The sequence below is a fragment of the Papio anubis genome, chromosome 9 (assembly GCF_008728515.1).
Source record: "Papio anubis isolate 15944 chromosome 9, Panubis1.0, whole genome shotgun sequence".
NCBI classification, from domain to species: domain Eukaryota; kingdom Metazoa; phylum Chordata; class Mammalia; order Primates; family Cercopithecidae; genus Papio; species Papio anubis.
The window spans coordinates 80,142,733-80,149,576 of NC_044984.1; the positions used below are offsets into that span (position 1 = coordinate 80,142,733).

The window sequence follows — 6,844 nt, forward strand, 5'->3', positions numbered from 1 at the left end:
ATATGGCACTATTCTATTCGCCAGGACTAATCCTCTGTATGCATTTGCATCTCACTGTTCCTTAACTTTCTCCAGGACTCTATTTTATTGGTCTTCTTTCGCATACCTGTTTAATCTTTTTCTATTTTTTACTTCCTTCCCTTCCGTTTTAACTGTTCATACGTCAATCATCAGGAAATATCAAATTGTTTCAATTCATTTCTTTCTTCCTCAGCCCCCAGACCACTTCTTTTCAAAAAACTAGTTCACACATACTAACTCCCCTTTTCCAACACTCCTTCTCTCAATTAATAGTAATATGATCTTCACCACATTCCTGAAAGTTGATTCTCTAGTCAGCAATTAACTTCCTTTTCAACAAACTTGATACCTCTTTCAGTTCTCATCCTAATTGTGTATGAACAGTTGGCCTATTGAGTTTCCCTGGTTATTTGGCTTCTTTTCCTGTTTGGCCCTCAGGATCTTGCATTATTCAGTTTTTTCCTACCTCTCTGTGGTTTCTTCTTTGTTTCTTCTTTCTTCTACTTCACTGATTCACGATTCTACTGTGTGTATTTATGTACTCCACCAGCTGCTGATCTCATCCATATCCATACCTTCAATTTTCATGCTCTGTGGTATTGCTTCTTAACTTTGGCTGCATACTGGAAAGATTTTTAAAATTATTAATGATTATATTTACCCCCAAGTATCCTGATTTAATTGATCTGGGTATAGCATAGATATTGAGATTTTTATAATCTTCTTAAAGTCATTATAATGAACAACCTAGCCTTAAGTAACTACTCTGTGGATTTCTCTTGGTTATAGCAATTGACTTGTCAATTCAAACAATGCCTCAAAAATCAATAAATCTAAATCTGTAATATTTTATCTGTTTGAGATCATACTAAGTTCTGATGAATTTACAATTTTATATTATTTTTTGTCTTCTAGCTCCGCTATAACACACATATTCAAATGCTTTCTTACAGATAATATTACTGAGCATCTCATATATTTTGCTCAGTAACTCCAACCATAGCCACCTGTTAACACCATATTGCCTCCTGCTTAGACTTTTACTATTGTATCTATTCTGAATAATATTTTCAGAAAACAGTTTGATTATATTATTGCCAATTTGTTAGCTACTAAAATTAAATACAAGTTCATGCAACATATATATTCTCAGTCCCCAAACCTGTTTCATTTAACAAGACGAGACTCCTCAGATCTTTTGCTTCTTCACTCATCTTTTTATCCCATTGCTTATACAGTTTTTTTCTCTTTATGTCCAACTTTCCAAGTCCCTTGGGGTCCAAACTAAGATCTTTGATTTAGTTTCATATCTGATCTTATTATAGTGGGAAATTTGCTTATCCTCTTTTGGTCTCAGGTTGGTTGCTGGGGTTTTATTTTACATCTATAAAGTTGAGATGAGATCTTTCAGAGTTGTAAAACTGAAATAAGATAGTAATTGCAAAGTTCCTAGCTAAATATTAGTCCTCAAAAATGTTAACTACCTTTCCTGATTTTTCCTTCCATACAGTCCTAAAATTTGTGTCATGTTAATTTTTATTATCCTCACTCAACTCTTTTATGGTTGTGTGTTTTGCCTCCTCAGCAAGCGCTTAGGGACTGTGCCCAGTCTTGAATCATACTTCTTTTGTTACTACTACATACTTAACATGTATTATATTCATTGTAGGGCTCATCAAATATTTGTTGAATGGATTTTGCTAAGTAAATTAGGAAATCTTCAATCAGAGTACAAACCAAAGCTTTGCAAGTCTAAATTATGAAGGATTTTTGTGGGAGCTTCTAATTTGTGGCTGAAAGAACAGAGCCAAATAACTTCCAGTATTAAAACACACACACACACACACACACACACACACACAGAGAGAGAGAGAGAGAGAGAGAGAGAGAATAAAACAAGGAAAGGAAAAAATCAATTAAAATAATTTCTGGAAATCAAAATGCAGATATGGTTTAAAACTGGATCTTATTCTCTGCCTACAGTTTTAACCATATGGAAATGCTGGGAGAAAAATAACTGATGTGTCTTAGTTTCAACATCACTAAATGTAGGTAAATTGTTTTTAATTTTCTTCCATATGAGTTATGATGTTTGGCCAATGTCATGAATGAAATATACTTTGAGATTTCTGTAAAGCATCAAGAAACTGCTGTATTAAAGTGAGATTATTACTGTATATACTATAAATATTATGTAGGTGTGTTTCTTCCAATATTTACAATATTCAATTTCTTCTTCTAATTTTTTTCAGTGTTTCATTTCTCTTTTTTACTTCATCAAGACAAGCAAAGTACCAGTGCTGTACATTAAAAATACACAAATATATCACTCACACCGCATCAACTCCTACAGGCAAAAGGGCTTTTACTAAACATTGCTCCTCTTGGAAGCACATAATCACAGCTAAATGTATCAAGAGCCATCTGCTGGTCCAATGTAGCCAACTCCAATTAGCAAGATGTCTATTAGTGTCCATATTTCCAGGCCACTGAAGCTGAAGAGCTTGCCAAGGCCTTCTTGCCACTGGTCGAGGTAGAAATGATCTGCTCCAAAGCCACCAAGGGTGATGCTTAGAGCCAGAGCAATAGACCACTTACAGCCTCCAGCCCAATTTCAGTACAGCATTTTGAAAAAAGTAGTTACCCAAGTCACGAATGTGTTGATCAAGCAGTTGGAAGCGTAATGTCGTTGAGGACAGGACTTTATGCAGCTGGTAGAATTGAAACATTCATATTCTGTTTCTGGAACCTTCCAGCAAAATCAAGTCATGTTGATGATAAAGTTACTTTGGTATTTTAACTCTTAATCAACACAGGCAACTGAAGGTTTCACTGTACAGTCAAAAGTGACTAGCTTCCCATAGACACAGGGGACATTTGTTGTGCAGTCTATAAAGTCTGCAGTATATCTGCTACACAAACGTAAAAGGTGGAATTTCGGTACTTTCACTGCCCAACAGGAAGTAGCACTGTGAGAGTAAAAGCAGCACATGGCACGGGCAGTGGGCATCCCACAGCTGAGCTGTTACAGCCACCCATAATTTTGAGTTATTAGTCATAACTATTTTTGTTTTCATATCGTTTATTACACTATGATCTACTCTCCCTCCTCTGACTCTCTTTGCTAAATGCACTACCTGAAGTTCAGGTCTATCCAAATTCAGCTTCCTCGCCCATCCCGAGTTGTGTGCTTTAGGTTACCGATGAAACCTCAAGATGTCTTTGTTATAATTAGAGTACAGTCAACTCTCAATTATCTATGATAATGGATTGCTGGGAGAGCCTGAATAAACAAATTGGTTTGGAGATTTGTCACCTTGAGTGAACTCTTTCTCCCAAGCTGTCCCTTGGGAGTGGTAGAAAGGGTAGGGTGAGGGAAACAAGCAGGCCAACTCCTCACAGTGACTCATGCTCCAGAGGGTAGCTTCACAGATAACTTCTGGAATGTCCCTGTGTCACTCCTCTCTTAAAGATGAAAGGACTGAAAAAGCCGAGAGCCACTAGCAACAAACATTTACTGAGTGAATGAATGAATGATAGGATTTACTTGATGTGGTTCCCGTAGAGAAGAAGTGTCATCTTTCACTTCCATTACAAGTTTGGAGTGAATAAATGCACTCACTGAAGAGACACTGTGGTAGTGCAAATGCTTCATTAAGGAGGCTCTACATAGACGAGGTACATTTCTGTCAGTGCTCATACATCATGGACAATTTAAATATATTCACTTCAATAAAGCAACAGACCAACAAGTAAACATTTTAAAATTAATGCTATATAAGGAACAATGCTTCTATAAATATTGCCCAATGTTTATAGTATTTATAACCATTTCTCTCCTGCTGCTTTGGAAATAACTGGTATTTTCCCATAGGAGATACACAGAAAAATGTGAACTGTTTGTTGAAATAGATAAAAAGGTACAGATCTTCTAATTGTGCCTCTAGTTGTCAAATGACTCATGAATTTGAATCCAATCAATGTTCATCAAACATATGTCAATTGTAGGCATTTTTCTAGTGACTAAGCATGAAGAGATAGTTGAACAAAGATAAACAGGGTATTGCAACTGTCAGTTCATTGTTTCTATGGATACCTGGTGTTAAGTAACAGGAGAATTAAACTCCAGGCTCAAGTTCTTCCTAGGCAATGTGATACTTTCTATGCATTTTTTTTTCTAAGAAAGAGAAGATTATATTTAAGGAAAATATAATTTAGCTACAGTTGAGTATATTATTTTTCAGAATTGAGACAGTAAGTGTTGCATTAACAGAGAAATGTGAAGAATCCACTTTCCTTGAGGCAATTTGAAGGAAAAAACCACTCTGAGAGTTCAAAGGTCTTAATTTCAGTAGTAATTTCACTATGAACTATCTATAAACCTTCAGTTGTCTGGGATTCTTTTTGCTCTTGTAACATGATGGATTTGGAGTACATAAACTCCCAGACTTAACTTTAAAAATAACTATGATTAAAGAAAGATTTAATTTCGGATAAATAGATGACAAAAATTAACAGGTCTTGGAGACATTCAATATGAGTATTTGGTAGAGTAATAAGTCTAAGGAGATTCTGAAAAGGCCAATTTGAGTAACTGATATCTGGTTAACAGAGTTAACTGTTAAATCTCTCAAAATGCAGGCAAAATGAGGAGAAAGCAGCAGCCAGGGTGATTCACATATTTGACAACTGAGCACTGATTGCTTAGGAAAGCTACCATCAATCTTTTTTTCTTTTTTCTTTTCCTGACTTGTGTATTCTTGCTCTAACCATCTAGAGAAATTTCCTTGGCATTATGCATAAAAACTCATTACTCACATAGCATGGACAAAGCAGATACTCTTCAAGCCTCATTTAATTTGTCTCTATGAGGAATGATGAACACTAAGCATTGGCTCTAATTATAAATTTAAGGTAGTGGGGTAAAGTTTAAAGTACTGACTACCCACGAGCCTAGCTAATGGTGGTTTTAGGTGCAATAAGGTGGAGACGAAAACTTACAGAGCCAGTTTCAGCTGAGCTTCCATGGTGACAGAGATCTTCACAAGGTTCTATTAAGTCTATCTGTAATGACACATCATTACATCAGGCTTTGAATATTTAACTCATATCACGTACTTTAATTTCATTAGATATGAGAAGCTGCTTTTTGTGTATGTATGAAAAGTCTGAAAGATTTTAAGTTCAAAATAAGCGGATAATTTTTTATTTTTATAGTAATTTGGGGATTCCTCATTCTCAGTCATTGCAATTCATTATTTTTTTGTGTGAAATAATGGCCATGTAATTTTCTTTCTAAGAATGGTATATTACTTGTGTATCCAACATGTTCATTGCTAAAATAATCCTTTTAAAATTATACATTAAGATAAAAGTAGGATCTAGTGTCTTTCCAACTGTACCATATTCAAAATGTAACTCCTTACATGCCAAAGTTCAGTCATAAATTGCCTCCTCTCTAGCTTAACTAAAGTGAAGTAACATTAGAGGAAGATGGTTAAATGTTATTGATAAACAGATATTTAAAAATGTTATAAATGTTTCTAAAGATTACTGGTAACTCACCCCTTATATTAGGTCAAAATCCATGTCTAAGATGCATCTTAACTTAAATGCCATTTGATCCTTTTAAAAATTGTTTTTCTTAAATTTGTATAATCTGACTACCTCCATCTTCTTCAGGCTTCTGGAGTTACCTTTCCTTTTGATATATAAATAAAGCCATTTGAAGCTCTCCTCTCATGTGCTATAGGTAATAAATGTTCTAATATTTCCTACGATTACCAGATGAAATGGAAACTTGCTGCTTCCATCTTTTTCCTCCAGATTTATTTTCCTATATTAGATTTTTTGTTTTTAAGAATCATATTGGGAGATTTTTGTTAAGTAAAATTGACATTTTAAATTTTGTTTGCCAGATTCTTAGCAAATATGCCTCTATTCGATACAAACTTATTGGTGTTGCTTAATAGCATAGAATCATGAAGACTTTAAGTTATCAGTGTTTCGTAGTTGTTAAAACAATCCTCAAATAATTAATAAGTTATTTCATTGAAATACTTTTAGAAAGAATATTCGGGAGAGTGTTTGAAAGCTCTTTTTTTACAAATAGTGGTAATATGTAGTGTATTTCATGTTGAAGATAAACACTTCATATGAAACATTGATTTCATACATTTTTCTAATAATAATTCTAGGTATTAGATATATTTCCAAGACTGTAGAATAAAGTTTTAAATTCATATTAATACTTACTTTTCCCTGGCCTTATCAGTGAAGAACTTTGTATCCAACTAATAAACAGGTATATTATACATGGCATTCTGTAGGAGAAGCAGAAAGGAAGGATGCAACAAAAGAAACTAGATAACTGTATTATCCATCTTTCACACAAACAGCCCATTGTGAACAGTAGAGTTAATTAAATGCAGACTAGATGCTTTTAAAAGTTTGTTTGTCTAAATGGCAATTACAACCTCCACATATAAACAAGAAAATTAAAAATAATACAGGACACCATATTTGTAATGATTATAGTACACATATCACTTTTAGTCATTAACTGGGTTCTCCCATATTATAATTTGTTTTCTGCTCAGCGTTTTACTTTCCCCAGCTTCTCTCAACTCCACTTTTTCTGAGAGGTGGACATGGAATCTTTTTTATTCTCCAAAATATTATAAAAGAATACTTCTGCATGAAAAGAATGCTAATGAGGTTTGAGGATAATGACTCAAGTGAAGATCAGAAAAGGAACAATTTAATTCAAAGTGTGACCACAAAATCCATTGCCAACTTCTCACTAGGAGTTACCGGCCTACTA

At 34.3% G+C, this 6,844-nt stretch overlaps 1 pseudogene; it reads right to left on the bottom strand.

The window, feature by feature from the left end:
- Positions 1-2,425: 2,425 nt before the first annotated feature.
- LOC101006113 lies at positions 2,426-5,031 on the bottom strand (annotated as a pseudogene).
- Between the last annotated feature and the right edge of the window lie 1,813 nt (positions 5,032-6,844).